At 40.7% G+C, this 20593-nt stretch overlaps 1 protein-coding gene across 3 annotated transcripts in view; it reads left to right on the top strand.

Moving 5' to 3' along the window:
- Positions 1 to 20593, top strand: part of LOC111951873 (PDZ domain-containing protein 8) — a 74077-nt gene that overhangs the window by 2917 nt on the left and 50567 nt on the right. The window lies entirely within an intron of this gene.

Genomic DNA, 20593 nt, shown 5'->3' with positions numbered 1-20593 from the left:
CCCCCACACCAAACGCGATCAAGACACGCAGGTTAAATTATCAAAACAAACTCTCAACCAATGACATTAATTTGGGGACAGGTTGAAAAGCATTAAACATGTATGGCAATTCAGCTAGTTAGCTTGCGCTTGCTAGCTAACGTTAATTTGTCCTATTTAGCTTGCTTGCTGTTGCTAGCTAATTCGTCCTGGGATATAAACATTGAGTTGTTATTTTACCTGAAATGCACAAGGACCTCTACTCCGACAATTACTCCACACATAAAACGGCCAACCGAATCGTTTCTAGTCATCTCTCTTCCTTCCAGGCTTTTTCATCGTTTAACTTATATGGTGATCGCATCTAAACATTTCATTGTATTACCACGACTACCGGCAAAACAGTTCGTCTTTCAATCACCCACGTGGGTATAACCAATGAGGAGATGGCACGTGGGTACCTGCTTCTATAAACCAATGAGGCGATGGGAGAGGCAGGACTTGCAGCGCGATCTGCGTCAGAAATAGGAACGAGTTCTATTTTAGCCCTTGGCGTCGCAGACGCTCGTTGGCGTGCGCGAGCAGTGTGTGTGCAATAATTCAATAACATGGATTTCTAAATTTATTTTGCGACGCTCGCGCACGCGACATGTCCGGTCTGGTCTGCATGTTAGCCTATCACCTACAGAAGTTGCTATCGTTGAGGTTCTTGTTAGTGCTTCTTTTGACCCAGTCAGCTTGTCACAAATGTTGTGACAGCACTTACTGGGCTCAGCATTTGTGGCCTCAATTACATGGCACATGCAGCTGGTTCGTCTGTGTTATGTCTGGAAGGGTCATGCTGGTGTGCTGGAACTGCAGCGATAGCCACATTGGAACGCCAAAACTTCTCTATACAGCCTTCTGTACAGCATAATTACTCCTGTCATATTCTTTTGCTTTGATTGTTAGAATAGCACAATTCCAGCTAAATATTATATTGTTGCATGTTCTAGCCTTTGAAGTGAAATGCACTTCAAACTAGAGGTCTACCAATTAATCTGAATGGCCGATTTTTGGACACCGATTTGTCAGGAAAAAAAGAAAAAATATATAAAAAATATATATATAATAAATAAAGTTTTATTTTTATTATATATATATATTTTTTACACCTTTTATTTAACTTGGCAAGTCAGTTAAGAACACATTCTTATTTTCAATGACGGCCTAGGAACGGTGGGTTAACTGCCTTGTTCAGGGGCAGAACGACAGATTTTAACCTTGTCAGCTCGGGGATTCAATCTTGCAACCTTACAGTTAACTAGTCCAACGCTCTAACCACCTGCCTCTCATTGCACTCCACGCGGAGTGCAACAATGCTTCGAGGGTGGCCTGTTACGCGAATGCAGTAAGAAGCCAAGGTAAGTTGCTAGCTAGCATTAAACTTATCTTATAAAAAACAATCAATCAATCATAATCACTAGTTAACTACACATGGTTGATGATATTACTAGTTTATCTAACGTGTCCTGCATTGCATATAATCGATGCGGTGCGCATTCGTGGAAAAAGGACTGTCGTTGCTCCAACGTGTACCTAACCATAAACATCAATGCCTTTCTTAAAATCAATACACAGAAGTATATATTTTTAAACCTGCAATTTAGGCTAAAAGAAATCCAGGTTAGCAGGCAATATTAACCAGGTGAAATTGTGTCACTTCTCTTGCGTTCATTGCACGCAGAGTCAGGGTATATGCAACAGTTTGGGCGCCTGGCTCTTTGCGAACTAATTTGCCAGAATTTTACGTAATTATGACATAACATTGAAGGTTGTCCAATGTAACAGCAATATTTAGACTTAGGGATGCCACCCGTTAGATAAAATAAGGACGGTTCCGTATTTCACTGAAATAAATAAATGTTTTGTTTTCAAATGATAGTTCCGGATTCGACCATATTAATGACCAAAGGCTCGTATTTCTGTGTGTTATGTTATAATTAAGTCTATGATTTGATATTTGATAGAGCAGTCTGACTGAGCAATGGTAGGCAGCAGCAGGCTCGTAAGTATTCATTCAAACAGCACTTTCGCGCGTTTTGCCAGCAGCTCTTCACTGTGCTTCAAGCATTGCGCTGTTTATGACTTCAAGCCTATCAACTCCCGAGATTAGGTTGGTGTAACCGATGTGAAATGGCTAGCTAGCTATCGGGTGCTCGCATATGCGTTTCAAACGTCACTCGCTCTGAGACTTGGAGTAGTTGTTCCCCTTGCTCTGCAAGGGCCGGGCTTTCGTGGAGCGATGGGTAACAATGCTTCGAGGGTGGCTGTTGTCGATGTGTTCCTGGTTCGAGCCCAGGTAGGAGCGAAGAGAGGGACGGAAGCTATACTGTTACACTGGCAATACTAAAGTGCCTATAAGAACATCCAATAGTCAAAGGTATATGGAATACAAATGGTATAGAGAGAAATAGTCCTATAAATACTATATTAACTACAACCTAAAACCTCTTACCTTGGAATATTGATGTCTCATGTTAAAAGGAACCACCAGCTTTCATATGTTCTCATGTTCTGAACAAGGAACTTAAACGCTGGCTTTCTTACATGGCACATATTGCACTTTTACTTTCTTCTCCAACACTTTGTTTTTGCATTATTTAAACCAAATTGAACATGTTTCATTATTTATTTGAGGCTAAATTGATTTTATTGATGTATTATATTAAGTTAAAAGAAGTGTTCATTCAGTATTGTTGTAATTGTCATTATTACAAATACATTTTAAGAAATCGTCCGATGAATCGGTATCGGCTTTTTTCGGTCCTCCAATAATTGGTATCGGTGTTGAAAAATCATAATCGGTCGACCTTTACTTCAAACATCCTGGGTTGGTTGTTTGCAGGTGTGTTTGTCATTCGCTACAACGACAACGCAGCATGCTAAAATCACCTTTTTTGTTTGCTAATATTGTTTTTAGCGTTCTGTGATTTATTCCAAGATGTGGTGTTCAATTGTGGGGAAAAGTTGTTTTCTTTTTAGAAGGTGTAGTTGTGATTATTGGGCTGTGAAATAAGCAACTGTAATATGTTCTGGTCCATGACATACATCTGTATAATTGTAATATAGAGATATGCAGTACCAGTTAGACGTTTGGACACACCTACTCATTCAAGGGTTTTTAGCTTTATTTTTACTATTTTCTACATTGTAGAATAATAGTGAATGCATTAAAACTATGAAATAACACACATGAAATCATGTAGGAACCAAGAAAGTGTTAAACAAATCAAAATATATATGATATATTTTCTTCAAATAGCCTCCCTTTGCCTTGATGACAGCTTTGCACACTCTTGGCATTCTCTCAACCAATTTCACCTGGAATGCTTTTCCAGCAGTCTTCAAGGAGTTCCACATATGCTGAGCACTTGTTGGCTGCTTTTCTTCACTCTGCGGTCCAACTCATCCCAAGCATCTCAATTGGGTTGAGATCGTGTGATTGTGGAGGCCAGGTCATCTGATGCAGCACTCCATCACTCTCCTTTTTGGTCAAATTGCCCTTACACAGCCTGGAGGTGTGTTTTGGGTCATTGTCTTGTTGAAAAATAAATTATAGTCCCACTAAGCACAAACCAGATGGGATGGCGTATCGCTGTGCCATGCTGGTTAAGTGTGCCTTGAATTCTAAATAAATCACCAACAGTGTCACCAGCAAAGCACCATCACACCTCCTCCATGCTTCTCTGTGGGAACCACATATGCAGAGATCATCAGATCACATACTAGGCGTCTCACAAAGACAGTGGTTGGAACTTAACATCTACAATTTAGACTTATCAGACCAAAGGACAGATTTCCACCAGTCTAATGTCCGTTGCTCATGTCTCTTGGCCCAAGCAAGTCTCTTCTTATTATTGGTGTCCTTTGGTAGTGGTTTCTTTGCAGCAATTCGACCATGAAGGCCTGTTTCACACAGTCTCCTCTGAACAGATGACGTTTAGATGTGTCTGTTACTTGAATTCCGTGAAGCATTTATTTGGGCTGCAATTTCTGAGGCTGGTAACTCTGATGAACTAATCCTCTGCAGCAGAGGTAACTCTGGGTGTTCCTTTCTTGTGGTGGTCCTCATGAGAGCCAGTTTCATCATAGCGCTTGATGGTTTTTGCGACTGCACTTGAAGAAACGTTCAAATTTTCCAGATTGACTGACCTTCATGTCTTAAAGTAATGATGGACTGTCATTTCTCTTTGCTTATTTGATCTGTTCCTGCCATAATATTTGAATGAGTAGGTGTCCAAACTTTTGACAGGTATAATAATTAAATAACAATTTTTATTTAATATGAAGACATTTTATATAGTAATGCTGCAAATGGTCCATACAAAACCAGCATTTGTCATTGATTTAGGTTAAATGTATATAATTAGGTGGGTTTAATCAGGTGATTATTGTTGTTAAAATGCCAGACTATGTGAGAAGGCACATTGTTTCACTTGAAAATCAATGAAACGCTGTCTTGTGCCTGACAAAATGAACAGACTTTCCTTTTGTCCACCATATTTACTATGTGGGCTGCAGAGCAGGCAAACAATGGTTTGGTTGTTTTGTGAGAACAACAACTAAATGTAACTATTTTATGTCCCTATGTGCAGCCACAGGCCTCTACTGACATGGCATAGCCACTTCTTGTGAAAGATCTGGTTTGGATCATGTGTGGGAGCTAAATGTTAAATGTAGGCTAAATGCAACAATCTGGAGGATTGACCTAAAATGGTGCATGTTTGTCAGGTGCCCATGATAATGACTCTGTCTGAGTGAGAGTTGTGAGGCGATGTCATCTAAAACAGCCTTTGAGGATGGAGCAGTGGACATTAGGATTATCTGAATGTCACAGATGGCAGGACTCTGGAGGGGAGGGGGGGCTGGAGGTAATCCAGGCATAACAACACCCATCTTGAGTCAGGACAAAAGCAATATGGATACTGTACTGAAACAGTGGGGAATGAGATACTACAGCAATCCTCTGTAGCATAGAATAAAGCTTTATCTCTGCAGTAAGTTTCAGAGAGGGTAACATTCTTTGTGTTCCAGATTTACGGTGAGAGTTGACAGAGTTATGATTACCTCCCTCTCTACTCTACAAACCGGACAGGTTTGTGAGTCTTGACAGTGAGTCTGTCTGGTTTCTGAATGGAATGTTCAGGAGATAGGAGGTGATGCAGTTAAAAAGCGTGAGATGAATGGCTGATTTTAAGTACTGGAATCAACCTTTCACCTGCTCCTATCTTCACTAAGGCAACAGTGGTAGCCCTGCAATCTCTGCAAACCCACATGGTGTGGATTGGAGAGTTCTTGTTTACATGCATGGCAAATTCACTCAAATGTTACGTTCAGGCGGTAGGTATTCTTAGCATAATAGATGGGGGTGGTGAACAGATCATTGCTGAATTTTCTGGCTACGCCCTCAAATGGTATTAAGCCTTTTGAGATTTTTTGGGGGTCAGAGAATTTAAACCTGTAAGAGAAGAATTCTCAGACACTGGACCAGTGTTAAACTTGAGCACATCATTAACCACATTCCAGGTCTGCAAAGTAGGGGGCCAATCACTTGGCATATTAGATCACAGTCAAATGCACTGAGCCATTCACCCCTGTCCCCATCCTTATCTGTACAGGACATACTAGATTGGCATCATTTCTTCGTAAGCTTGGGCTTACCGTGTGCCATTCCTTTGTTATTTTCATGACTTTGGATGGTTGTTGGACTGGCTTGTCCTCAATATGATTCTAATATCCTGTGTGAAATTCTGAATTTATTACATTTGATTTGTCCTGGACAATCAGTAATGTGTACCAATATGTAATGAACCCATTACCCCCCCATCCCTCCCTCATCCACTGTCAGCTGGGTTGTTTCTTATGGGCAATTCCATTATAACAGAGTGATGCTCAGATCCACTTTAAAATGAATGCCAAGCCAAAACCATTGACTGCAAAGTTTAACAAACCATACACCTATATTCAGAAGTCTAGTTTTGACAATTTCCACAGAATATTTTACTGAAACACATTTACTTGAGGAACAGTGCAGATGCAAAGTTTGATAACAATGTTTTTTGTGACCATGTGCTCTGGCATTTCCTGGTTGCTAAAATTTTAGTTTGTGACAAAAAAATTAAGTATAGTGTAGAGAATCATTGTACCATCTAAACMGCTGTGAAATATATTTTCCATAACCCAAAATATAGTATTTTCTGCTGTTTTGAAGCTGGTGAACCAAACCCAAAGTAAATGATGCAAAAACAAAACTTAAGAACGGGAAGCATGAAAATAGGGCACATAGAACATATCTACAACTTCTTAGACTTGCTTTCATTGAGAAATGACACATCAATAACTCACATTTCTATGTGAATTTGGTCGTGTCGACCAGAAGGTTTCAGCTATGTCATGACACCTTGAGTTTGAAAATATCAATTTTGGTTATTGAACTACAGTAAGTGAAGTGTATCAGCACCTGTTAACAGACTGACTGTAACAGAATGACATGGGTCCTTGGTCTGTACTTTACAGAAATGCATAATTAATGTCCTTCTTTTTATGGTGATGTAGAAAAATGTAATATCCTCCTTCTGTCTTTCGATATTATTCTATCCACTAGCTATTATTCTAATGAGCTCCGCCCCCAAACAAGACCAAATTTGGACAGATTTTGGGGGAACCCTGCTCTACTGTGCTCTGCTGTACTGTGTTCTGCTGCACTCTACTGCAACTTTGGTTTTTGACTACCATGATTTCCCATTGTGGCCAATTCAATTGCAATCATACTGTTACTGATTTTTCAGGCACTCTGTTACCGATTTGATAACAGATTGACTCGTTTTAATCACTTAATATTTCATAAACAAAATTATCAGTATAAACAGGAACTACGCTGAACAAAAAAAATATAAATGCCACATGTAAAGTGTTGGTTCCATGTTTCATGAGCTGCGGCGTTTGCACGCAGCGGTAGCGTGCGGAGGTTGCTTGTGCGGCGCGCAGCAAGGCAACAAAACATGAAGAGGATTACATTTCCTGAGGAAAACAGTCCTAATGTTGGAAACAAGTAGCCTTATGTTGTCACCCAGAATCACTTTTCTATTCCAAGCTATATAACTGTTTTACATACTGTAGGTTTTTTAAAGGACCAAAGAGTATTAAGTCTGCTTTGTATTTTCATTTTTGCCATGGAACATCAGGTATCGTAGTATCGCGATACTGCTATCGTGACAACCCTGCTTCATACCCTTCATTGATTGAGCTGTCATTGTTGTTTAGCTGTTCTGTTGGATCCCAGAGAAGGAGAAAATAGGTTAATAAGACAATGAAGCTGGAAGTAATACTACAGCCTCTAGCCAGAAAGCCTCCATTTTGGTGCAATAATGCACTTCATACAGTTGCATATCGGGATATTATTTTGGACGATGTGTCATTTTGACAATATCACAATATTATTTTTGTGCTAGTTGGCTGTACCTGTGCTAAAACCCCAGTATTTTCCCTTCATAGCTTGTACTACTTGTTCTACTTTTTAAATAGGGAGACCATTTTTCTTTTTCAGCACTTATATTTCCTTGACGGATCAAAACGAATTTTCTCATGGCTCTCTCTTGTCTCTCTGCAGCAGACATATGGTGAGCAATATGTTTGGAACATTGAAATAAAATCACACTATCAAATCACAATATTTTGAGAATCGCAATACATATACTGTAGTATCGGCACCTAAGTATCGTGATATCGTTTCGTGAGGTCCATGGTGTGGGAGGGCAAAGTCCATCTCTTAAATCTCCCCTTACAGTATGTCCAACCTCTTTCAATAGAACGACATATTGCATGCTCTTGCATTAGTGTGTGTTAATGACTGATGGTCAGGGTTCTAATCAATAATACTTTTGAAAGTTTTGATTGCTAATGTGTTGAAAAGGAGCCCTGTAGTTATACACAAAGTCCACTGCAGTACATGTTCATGACATCCTGATAGAGAATAACTTCTTTGCTTGAAATTTGGAGCAAAGCTTCTTTGTTGTTTTTTGGGGGGGCCTGGCCAAATGCTTTACTTTCTAAAGTGACATGATAACTCACTGTCTATTAAATATGGATCTGCACAACCCATTTCAACTCCAAGGTTCTCAAGATTTCTGTCTGTAATGTAACATCTTATGATCTTACTGTTGCTTGGGCACTGAGCATAAGCAATGGGGATACTAGAATTTACTCGTAGCTGAGGGAAGGAGATACAGCAGGAAAAAGTACATTTTGTCTGAGAGTACAGTAATAACTTAAGAAGCATGCATGTAATTATTCAGTTCAATTTCTAGTTAAGTTGCAGCAAATGCTATTCTACACTCTTTTAAACACATGCTACAAGCTTATGATTGCACACACGTGCTCCCTGATTTTGTTAGGACATTGGGGTGTTGCACAGTTGGTGTCCATTTTTATAACATAAATAATTGAGGTTACCCCATTTTCCAGACATGCTTCTTCTCATATTGAGACTTGATACCTTTACAGAAAATGCAGCTTAAGTAGAGTAGGGATTTTTTTGTCTGCTTTGCTGTGTAATATAGTTTACATACATTATTTAGGAGAATCACAATGCGTTTGGCTATTCCATCAGAGTTCTGCGTTTTACTGCATATAAACTCTGCGTATCATGCCCTCTCACGTTCATCCCTCATGGTCATTTTAGGATTATTGCCTAGAACTTTGGCCTGGCTACGTTTTGTGCCAGTCCCCCAAAAATAGACTTTAATGCTCACCGATACATCAGGACGATTTAAGCTTTTGAGTTTGCAGATCTTTCGTAGGCAACCCAGGCAGTTGGTACATAATCGCAAATTAAATCTGCTGACACGGAACACCTGGGCTGTCTCGATCAGGTTTTGGGGATGGCTTACCAAAGCCCGGCCTGGTTTGACATCAGGATTTGTGGTATCTAAATCAGACAGTTAATCTGTGGTTTCATAGCAGGAAGAGGCCATATTCTCATGTAGCCTTTTAAATGCTTTGAGCCCAACAGAGAGCTATTTGTTACTGTTTTATTACTGCCATCAGCATTTATTTATACTGCCCTTTCCATTTTAATTTTGATGTTACATGTTTATTGGTTTGTACAAATATTCATCTTTTGAGAGTTACTGTATGTTAGCTTGTAAGCACTTGAATGAATAAGATACCAATACTATTGCATCCAGTTGTTCCTTACCAATATAGGAGCCTACAAGTACATTCCTCTTGTCCTTGTGTGTGCACAAATCGTTTTCACAGAAAACAAATCTAGGCCTTGGCTAATCTTTAAAGCTTTCTGATTTAAAGAATCAAGTTTACTTACTGAAAGGAATGTCTGGCCGGAACATTGTTCAGAAAGCTTTTGACTTCTCATTAGCTGAGCAATTAACAAAAATGCTGGTTATTTTTTGTTTTTTAAATGTGTAAATTATTTGAATTTCATTTTTACTTTTTTTTAATGTGAGCTCAATGCGCACGTTGCACAGTTTCTCATGAGATAAATCAGATTCAGCCTGAACTGTGCGAGTATGGAGTTGTAGTTTCCAACAGGCCAAAATGCTATATAGTGTAGAGTGAAAAACGTGATAATTAACTACAATGACCATAATCCATTGCGCACCTACTTGTCAGGTCTGTTTGTTTTTATGCTTGCTACAGAAGAGACCGCAGAATGTATGCTTAATTTACTTTGAAGAACTACAAAATAGTGGCTTTGTCAGACAGCATATGCAGCAGCTCTATAGAGATGAGATGACTTGGGACAGAATGATAGTCATCAAATTAAACAAATGTAATAAAGTATACACAACTGAAATATTTTATTCAAGTGAAGTCATGTGAATAAATGATGGTTAATAAGTGATAAGCAGTAATGGGAAGTCACTACCATCATGGGACTTTTATTAATAGTTTTTTTTCTGTGTTAGTGTTCAACCCACATAATGCCTAGTGCTTTTAGTGTTTACAAAAAATTATTGAATCAAAGTGTGATTTATTTTTTAATAATCTAAAGGAATCTCAACTGACTTTAAAAATACTAATTGCTCAGCACTACTGAGTTGCCATAATGGACCGGGTCTATGGGAGACGCCAAGCACAGAATACAAGGAATATTTGGCCAAACTTATTCAAGGACTGTATTGTGTCATCTCAGAACGAGATATTCACTTCTACTGTAACCCCCTACTGTAACCCCCATTGTTGTTGTGGTTGAGACTTGCTTTCGTCCTACTTAATTATTAAAGGCTCTAAAGCCCAACCACTAGAAACAAGGCAATCTTTAGATCCCTCGATACAAGAAACAATTATTGATAATATTTTAATAAGATAGCAACAATCATGTTTGGTTTACATTGTAATATGCATGTTTTCTTTTCAGCAATTAGGTGGTGTTAGCTTTTGTGACAGGGTACGGTATTTGTGACGGCCTAATCTAATGGATAATTGTAAAGAAACTAAATGCAAGATGCAGGTAGGCCAAAGGGATAGGGATGTGCCCTATGCATTTTTAATAGAGGCTTTTTGATGAGGCTAATGGTGTCTGTGGAACGTGATAGGCCACGTCTGCCCGCTTGTACTTGCACCGAGACAAAATGCAAACTTGTTTTCCAATTAAGATGACTTTGTCGTGGAATGGTGCTGTCAAGCCCTCATGCCTAATAATCTGCTATGTTCTCCTAATCATTGCCCATCTAATGTTACTGAGCTGAGCTGCCTCTTCCACTCTGACCTGCACTGTCTGTGCAATCGAGGGAATGTTAACTGTGATTTAAGAATGTAGACCTGTGTGGCCTATGTGCGATAAGTGGTTTTGGAACTGGGTTCATTCATGACCACGGAGGCGCACTACAGTGTCAACTGCTGATGTGAACATTTGGTTGTACAACGTACAGTATAATTAGCCAATCACCAAACATCTGACGGGCTTTGATTTGAAAGTATACTGTCCATTTAGGGAGTTAGTCTACCTTTTGTAGATCATAGCCTGCTACTCATCATATTTAAGGACTAATGAAGTGTTGTTTAGCCATTCTCACATGCTAAGACATTGTTCATCTTGGAGTTTAGCAGGAGATGAATGTTGCCAGTTTAAAAAACAGGGTGCCCTGGAGTTAGCCAGCGAAGTCCTTCAGAATGTCTCCCCTGTCACGTTCTTCTCCTCTTCTGGATTTCTATTTTCTCCCTGTGGAAATGTATTGGAGACAGTGTGCTGACAACCACAAAGGAGCCTAAAGGAACTGAGCCCTGAACAATGGTTCTGCTTTTGTTCAGTACCCAAAGAACCTGGAGGGTACAGCCAGGGCTGGGATGCTGCAAGCTGAATGTGGTAGTGGTACCATTCTCTTCCATCTTGTTGTTTGACCTCTCTGGACAACCTGTTGAAGCATGACAGAGAAGCTGCTATGTATGTCAACATAGAGAATAAATAGGAATTCAAGATGCTAGATTTGAAAAACGCTAGGAAAAAAATAATCAAAGTGGTAGCTATTGTAGAGGCATCCATATATAACACTTCATCTTGAAAACAAATATAATCTTTGGATGTAGATTAGGCCCATAACTAGAATTTATATATATTTATATATTTTTTATTTCTATGGTTAGGCTATCTGTCTCATATCTAGCATTTTATTAATGAACAGTTACACAAAATCCTCTCTGGTATAGAATGCCAGAGGCTTCAGGCTAGACATGGCACGAGGGGCCAAAAATAGTAGAGGCAGGCGTGTAGTCCAAAACAACATGATGTTCATAATTACAATGAGGATTTTCACTACTGTTTAATCATTGGCCTTCATTTTGCTTTTAGCCAATGACCACACCCAATAGAGGAAGTCACAGTGCTGGGACCAAATGTTTTGGAGGACATCATGTTGTATGAGTGGGTCAGTGTGTGAACTAGGGTGAGACAGAGAGATGGAGAGCCAAGCTGTGTGTCTCACCCCACACTGGTTGAGGTCAGTCCTCCTGCTGTGGAGCGAGAGCAGGAAACTCCCAGGATCTGTTAGGAAATCCCTGCCCTGCTGGGATCAGATTATCAATCTGCCCACATGCCCAATGGAACCGTGGGCCTCCAGTAGATGCTCCTGTAGCATCTCCTCCATTTCGCATCCACAGTGCCATCAAAGTATTCGCACCCCTTGACATTTTCTACATAACAGCCTGAATTTAAAATGCATTAAATATAGATTTGTTGTCACTGGCCTACTCAAAATACCCCGCACTTTTTACAAATGTTAGGCTGAAATGTCTTGAGTCACTAAGAATTCAACCCCTTTATGGCAAGCCTAAATAAACATTTGCTTAACAAGTCACATAAGTTGCATGCACTCACTCTGTGTGCAATAATGGTGTTTAACATGATTTTTTAATGACTACCTCATAGGGCTGGGTGATATGGCCAAAATATTATATTATATATTATATACAGTGGGGAGAACAAGTATTTGATACACTGCCGATTTTTGCAGGTTTTTCTACTACAAAGCATGGAGAGGTCTGTAATTTTTATCATAGGTACACTTCAACTGTGAGAGACGGAATCTAAAACAAAAATCTAGAAAATCACATTGTATGATTTTTAAGTAATTCATTTGCATTTTATTGCATGACATAAGTTTTTGATCACCTACCAACCAGTAAGAGTTCCGGCTCTCACAGACCTGTTAGTTTTTCTTTAAGAAGCCCTCCTGTTCTCCACTCATTACCTGTATAAAAGACACCTGTCCACACACTCAATCAAACAGACTCCAATCTCTCCACAATGGCCAAGACCAGAGAGCTGTGTAAGGACATCAGGGATAAAATTGTAGACCTGCACAAGACTGGGATGGGCTACAGGACAATAGGCAAGCAGCTTGGTGAGAAGGCAACAACTGTTGGCRCAATTATTAGAAAATGGAAGAAGTTCAAGATGATGGTCAATCACCCTCGGTCTGGGGCTCCATGCAAGATCTCAMCTCGTGGGGCATCAATGATCATGAGGAAGGTGAGGGATCAGCCCAGAACTACACGGTAGGACCTGGTCAATGACCTGAAGAGAGCTGGGACCACAGTCTCAAAGAAAACCATTAGTAACACACTACGCCGTCATGGATTAACATCCTGCAGCGCACGCAAAGTCCCCCTGCTCAAGCCAGCGCATGTCCAGGCCCGTCTGAAGTTTGCCAATGACCATCTGGATGATCCAGAGGAGGAATGGGAGAAGGTCATGTGGTCTGATGAGACAAAAACAGAGCTTTTTGGTCTAAACTCCACTCGCCGTGTTTGGAGGAAGAAGAGCGGATGCGTGACAACCCAAGAACACCATCCCAACCATGAAAGCATGGAGGTGGAAACATCATTCTTTGGGGGATGCTTTTCTGCAAAGGGGAAGGACGACTGCACGGTATTGAGGGGAGGATGGATGGGGCCATGTTATCGCAAGATCTTGGCCAACACTCCTTCCTCAGTAAGAGCATTGAAGATGGGTCCGTGGCTGGGTCTTCCAGCATGACACATGACCCAAAACACACAGCCAGGGCAACTAAGGAGTGGCTCCGTAAGCGCATCTCAAGGTCCTGGAGTGGTCTAGCCAGTCTCCAGACCTGAACCCAATAGAAAATCTTTGGAGGGAATGAAAGTCCGTATTGCAGCGACAGCCCCGAAACCTGAAGGATCTGGAGAAGGACTGTATGGAGGAGTGGGCCAAAATCCCTGCTGCAGTGTGTGCAAACCTGGTCAAAGAACGTACAGGAAACGTATGATCTGCTGTAATTGCAAACCAAACGGTTTCTGTGTAGCCAAATATTAAGTTCTGCTTTTTCTGATGTTCAAATACTTATGTCATGCAAATGAATTTACTTAAAAACCATACAATGTGATTTTCTGGATTTTTGTTTTAGATTCCGTCTCTCCACAGTTTGAAGTGGTACCTAATGATAAAAAAAAATTACAGACTCGTCCATGGTCTTTGTAAGTAGGCGAAAAAGACCTGCAAAAATGCAGTGTATTCAATACTTTTCTCCCCACTGTATATGTGGTATTTTTTCAAATTTTTGATTAATAAAAGTCTAAAATTGTGCTTCATGAGTAGTGCGTGACCCTAGGGTAGCAACACATATTCTAAATTATTTCATGGGTCCTTCCCATTTGATTGTTTTTATTTGTTCAATCAACTTCAACTAAATTATTTCCTGCATTTCCATCAATTTCTGCATTTCCTGCACTCATTTGAGATCATTTCCACACTGCCACGATATGGGCAAAAATACTAGGCCTTATTTTTAACCAGATGTTGCAATTTAGATCAAAACAGTTGGGTGAACTTTTGGATCATGGAAATAAATGTTATTATAATTCTATAGTTAGAATATAATAATAGGGTCACTTTGTTTGTTGACATGACAACGAATGAAAAAAATGACATGGACGAGTTATTGTGACAAGGTACGAACCATAGTGATGTTGAGTGTTTCCTAGGGACCTATAATTTTGGCTACATTAAATCTTTATCACATAGCTAACATGCTTCGTTATCCTGTTTGATTTAGAAGTACTGTTGCACAAACAAATGTGATATAGAGCCTCCACCAGTATGGTATCAGGCTGTATTAGCTAGCTATTTGCTCTGACTAAGTACTTTTATTAGCTAGTAGCTAGCCGTCGATATAAAACTAGCGATTAACATTAGTGTCTAACGATTTAGCTTAACTTGCTAAGAAAATACAAACTAGCTGTTTGCAGATGTAAGAAACACAAACTAATATTGTAATTATAGAACGCTTGTGGATTTATACTAAGATCATAGTGCAAACAACATCGTTGTCATCAAACTTGTTGCATGTGCTGCAGACTGAAAGTGTCTCGTGGTCAAGCAACAACAAATGTGCTACTTCAGTGACTGGGTGGGACTAGGTCTGTGTGGTAAGCTGCGTGGAGAGGGATGACTCAAGTAGCGGAGTAAACTATAAAAATGGACGTTACACACAGCGTATCACATTTAACAAACTAAACATTCAAATACCATTATAGAAGGTAGTAAAAACCCAAACCGGTCCGTGCATAAATACCGGTATATAGTAAAATACGGTATACTGCCTAGCCCTACTACCTCATTCGAGCAGTGAATTTGTAACAGATTCAACCATGAAGACCAAGGAGATTTTCCAATGCCTCGCAAAGAAGGATACCTATTGGTATATTTAAAAAGCACACATTGAATATCCCTTTGATCATGGTGAAGTTATTAATTACACTTTGGATGGTGTATAAATATACCCAGTCTCTACAAAGATACAGGCGACATTCCTAACTCAGTTGCTGGAGAGGAAAGAAACCCCCTCAGGGATTTCACCATGAGGCCAATGGCAACTTTAAGACAGTTGCAGAGTTGAATGGCTGGTATAGGAGAACTGAGGATGGATCAACAATATTGTAGTTGCCCCACAATACTAACCGAACTGACACAGTGAAAAGAAGGAAGCTTGTGCAGAATAAAAATATTCCAAAACATGCAAAAGTGTGGCAAAGTAATTCACTTTTTGTCCTGAATAAGTGTTATGTTTGGGGCTAATACGAAACATTACTGAGTACCACACTCCATATTTTCAAGCATAGTTGTGGCTTTATGTTATAGGTATGCTAATCGTTAAGGACTGGTGAGTTTTTCAGGATAAAAAAGAAATGGAATGGAGCTTAACACAGGCAAAATCGGAGAAGAGAACCTGGTTGTCTGCTTTTCACCAGACCCTGGGAAATGAATTCACCTTTCAGCAGGACAATAACCTAAAACAGAAGGCCACATTTTACACTGTAGTTGCATATCAAGAAGACAGTGATGGTTCCTGAGTGGCCGAGTTACAGTTTTGACTTAAATCTACTTGAAAATCTATGGCAAGACCTGATACTGGTTGCCTAGCAATGATCAATGACCAATTTGACAGCTTGGAGAATTCTGAAAAGAATAATGGGCAAATGTTGTGGAAAACTCTTTAGGCCAGATTCCAGTTTAGTAAATTACGCCTTTCCAATGCACTTCTCAGTAGTTGGTATTCAAAAGTACCTTTAAAAAATATATATTGTCGTGGATTTTTAATTAAATAGGATTTTCAGTACATTTATCTCAATTTATTTATTTATTTCATCTTTATTTAACCAGGTAGGCAAGTTGAGAACAAGTTCTCATTTACAACTGCGACCTGGCCAAGATAAAGCAAAGCAGTTCGACACATATAACAACACAGAGTTACACATGGAGTAAAACAAACAGTCAATAATACAAGTAGAAAAATAAGTCTATATACAATGTGAGCAAATGAGGTGAGATAAGGGAGGTAAAGGCAATAAATAGGCCATGATGGCGAAGTAAATACAATATAGCAATTAAAATGGAATGGTAGATTTGACAGATGGAGTGTGCAAAGTAGAAATACTGGGGTGCAAAGGCAAATAAATAAATCAGTAGGGAAAGGTAGTTGTTTGGGCTATTTTATAGATGGGCTATGTACAGGTGCAGTGATCTGTGAGCTGCTCTGACAGCTGGTGCTTAAAGCTAGTGAGGGAGATAAGTGTTTCCAGTTTCAGAGATTTTTGTAGTTCGTTCCAGTCATTGGCAGCAGAGAACTGGAAGGAGAGGCGACCAAAGGAGGAATTGGCTTTGGGGGTGACAAGTGAGATATACCTGCTGGAACGCGTGCTACGGGTGGGTGCTGCTATGGTGACCAGCGGGCAGAGATAAGGCGGGACTTTACCTAACAGGGTCTTGTAGATGACCTGGAGCCAGTGGGTTTTGCGACGAGTATGAAGCGAGGGCCAGCCAACGAGAGCGTACAGGTCGCAGTGGTGGGTAGTATATGGAGCTTTGGTGACAAAACGGATGGCACTGTGATAGACTGCATCCAATTTGTTGAGTAGGGTGTTGGAGGCTATTTTGTAAATGACTTCACCGAAGTCGAGGATCGGTAGGATGGTCAGTTTTACAAGGGTATGTTTGGCAGCATGAGTGAAGGATGCTTTGTTGCGAAATAGGAAGCCAATTCTAGATTTAATTTTGGATTGGAGGTGTTTTATGTGAGTCTGGAAGGAGAGTTTACAGTCTAACCAGACACCTAGGTATTTGTAGTTGTCCACATATTCTAAGTCAGAACCGTCCAGAGTAGTGATGCTGGACGTGCGGGCAGGTGCAGGCAGCGATCGGTTGAAGAGCATGCATTTAGTTTCTTGTATTTAAGAGCAGTTGGAGGCCACGGAAGGAGAGTTGTATGGCATTGAAGCTCGTCTGGAGGGTTGTTAACACAGTGTCCAAAGAAGGGCCAGAAGTATACAGAATGGTGTCGTCTGCGTAGACCACCCATCAATACGGTGTACCTTTGCTTGAATTTTGTCTACAGACTCAATAGAACATATCGACAGAACCGTTTCAGAATATTAGGGGTCAATAAAAGTAAGCTATCTGTCAGCACCAATTGGCAGATTTTAAAAAGGTTAGGAAAGTATTTATGAATCATAAACAGGTTTGGAGAGCCTTTACGCACTAAAGAAAAAACGGTGGTTTGATTCATTCTGAAAATTGCCAAATTCAGTTCTTTAACCCATGGTGATGTTGGAAGATTAGTGTACATAGAATTCTAACAGGGAGGCTAGTGTACACTAGTAGACTATACCCTCGTCTATTGCCTGCACTAACCATGGAACTGTGTGATGACACAGCCAAGTATTGCACTATGCTGCGGGTTCAAACTGTTACGGCTGGTCTGCACTCTGCTTCATAATGATTTAATTGGCCTACGTCTTTTTTTAATAAAATCAACTGTTAGTAAGGATCCTTAGCAATAACCACCTGGCCGTGATTGCGTTTACAGGGGAAGCAAATTAAGGTAAACGAAACAATGTAATTAAATGGAATGATAATGTAGGCTATACCAGCTGAAGGGAACTAACAGTAAATTGGCAGTTGAATATGTGTGGTTATTAGGCCTACTGACGGTCGATACTGATAGTGGCGAAAATTTTACATGATTCAAATAAGAAAGAGAAAGTCGGGGTAGCCTATAATTAAGAGATTTGAGAATGCCCATCTCTGCAAGTTAAAAGGCCATACAATTTAAATGATGCATTGTGGCACAGCATTTCATAAACCTTAMTGTTTCACATTTGTCCCCAGCGATTTATAAGCTAAAATATACACTTTAAACAAAAGTATGTGGACACCCCTTCAAATGAGTGGATTCGGGCTATTTAAGCTACACTCATTGCTGACAGGTGTATAAAATCGAGCACACAGCCATGCAATCTCCATAGACAAACATTGGCAGTAGAATGGTCTTACTGAAGAGCCCAGTGACTTTCAATGTGGCAGCGTCATTGGATGCACCTTTCAGTTCGTCACAATTCCTGCCTTGCTAGAGCTGCCATCGGTCACCTGTAAGTGCTGTTATTGTGAGGTGGAAATGTCTAGCAGCAACAACGTCTCAGCTGCGAAGTGGTAGGCCACACAAGCTCACAGAACAAGACCGCCGAGTGCTAAAGCGCGTTAAAATTGTGTCCTCAGTTGCAACACCCACTACTGAGTTCCGAACTGCCTCTGGAAGCAACATCAGCACAAGAACTGTTCTTCGGGAGCTTCATGAAATGGGTTTCCATAGTCGAGCAGTTGCACACAAGCCTAAGATCACCATGCGCAATTCCAAGCGTCGGCTGGAGTGGTGTAAAGCTTGCCGCCATGGGACTCTGGAGCAGTGGAAACTCGTTCTCTGGAGTGATGAATCACGCTTCACCATCTGGCAATCCGACGGATGAATCTGTGTTTGGCAGATGCCAGGAGAACACTACCTGCCCGAATGCATAGTGCCAACTGTGGTGGTGGAGGAGGAATAATGGTCTGGGGCGGTTTTTCATGGTTCGGGCTAGGCCCATAGGTGAAGGGAAATCTTTATTATTATTTTTTTTTAACCCCCTTTTTCTCCCCAATTTCGTGGTATCCAATTGTTAGTAGTTACTGTCTTGTCTCATCGCTACTGTCTTGTCTCATCGCTACAACTCCCGTACGGGCTCGGGAGAGACGAAGGTCGAGAGCCATGCGTCCTCCGAAACACAACCAACCAAGCCGCAGTGCTTCTTAACACAGTGCGCATCCAACCCGGAAGCCAGCTGCACCAATGTGTCGGAGGAAACACCATACACCTAGCGACCTGGTCAGCGCGCACTGCGCCCGGCCCGCCACAGGAGTCGCTAGTGCGCAATGAGACAAGGATATCCCTACCGGCCAAACCCTTCCTAACCTGGACGACGCTAGGCCAATTGTGCGTCGCCCCATGGACCTCCCGGTCGCGGCCGGCTGCGACAGAGCCTGAGCTCGAACCCAGAGTCTCTGGTGGCACAGCTAGCACTGCGATGCAGTGCCTTAGACCACTGCGCCACCCGGGAGGCCGGTGAAGGGAAATCTTAACTCTACGGCATACAATGACATTCTAGACGATTCTGTGCTTCCAACTTTGTGGCAACAGTTTGGGGAAGGCCCTTTCCTGTTTCAGCATGACAATGCCACGTGCACAAAGTGAGATCCATACAGAAATGGTTTGATGACATTGGTGTGGAAGAACTTGACTGGCCTGCACAGAGCCCTGACCTCAACCCCATCGAACACCTTTGGGATGAATTGGGACGCTGACTGCGAGCCAGGCTTGAACGCCCAATGTCAGTGCCCAACCTCACTAATGCTCTTGTACCTCAAGTCCCCGCAGCAATGATTCAATATCTAGTGGAAAGCTTTGCCAGAAGAGTGGAGGCTGTTCTAGCAGCAAAGGGGGGACCAACTCCATATTAATGTCCAATATTTTGGAATGAGATGTTCAATGAGCAGGTGTCCACATACTTTTGGCCATGTAGTGCATACTTCCATAACATTTCCGACTGGTACCGGGGAACAACATACTTTTGGTCATGTAGTTTATCTAAAGCATGTGTCATTTAAATTTACAATTCCCTTATTCAAACAGAATAACAAAATAACATTTCTGTTATTCAAACAGAAAAAGAAAGAACATGCTTTTACCACTTGGAACCGGTAGGTTCACTAGACCTTATTCATGGTTTCCTTGTGTGTAAGGTGGTGGAATTATTAGGGAATTAAGTCAAGGTCAGAATACAGCGAATTTGTAGACACACCCAAAAGTAATAGCAGGTCAATAGAATGCCATTCTCATGCTTAAGTTCAAGGTCATAATATGCATAGAGAGAAAAGTGCATTAAAAGGGAATTGTGTCCCATTTACATGGCTTAATTGGGCCCTTAATCTGAATCGAGCCCTTAGAGACGTACCCAGAAAGACTCACAGCTGTATTCGCTGCCAAAGGTGCTTTTACAAGCCATTGACACCGCCGTGTGAATACTTATGCAAGTGATATTTCTGAATTAAATTTTCAATAATTTGCCAACATTTCTAAATCATATTTTCACTTTGTCGTTATGGGGTATTGTGTGTAGATGGGTGAGAAATTGATTTAATCCATTTTGAATTCAGGCTGTAACACAACAAATGTGGAATAAGTCAAGGGGTATGCATACTTTCTGAAGACACTATCTCTTCTCCATC

The sequence above is a fragment of the Salvelinus sp. IW2-2015 genome, linkage group LG25, assembly GCF_002910315.2.
Source record: "Salvelinus sp. IW2-2015 linkage group LG25, ASM291031v2, whole genome shotgun sequence".
NCBI lineage: Eukaryota > Metazoa > Chordata > Actinopteri > Salmoniformes > Salmonidae > Salvelinus > Salvelinus sp. IW2-2015.
This window is presented reverse-complemented; position numbering and strand designations above follow the sequence as displayed.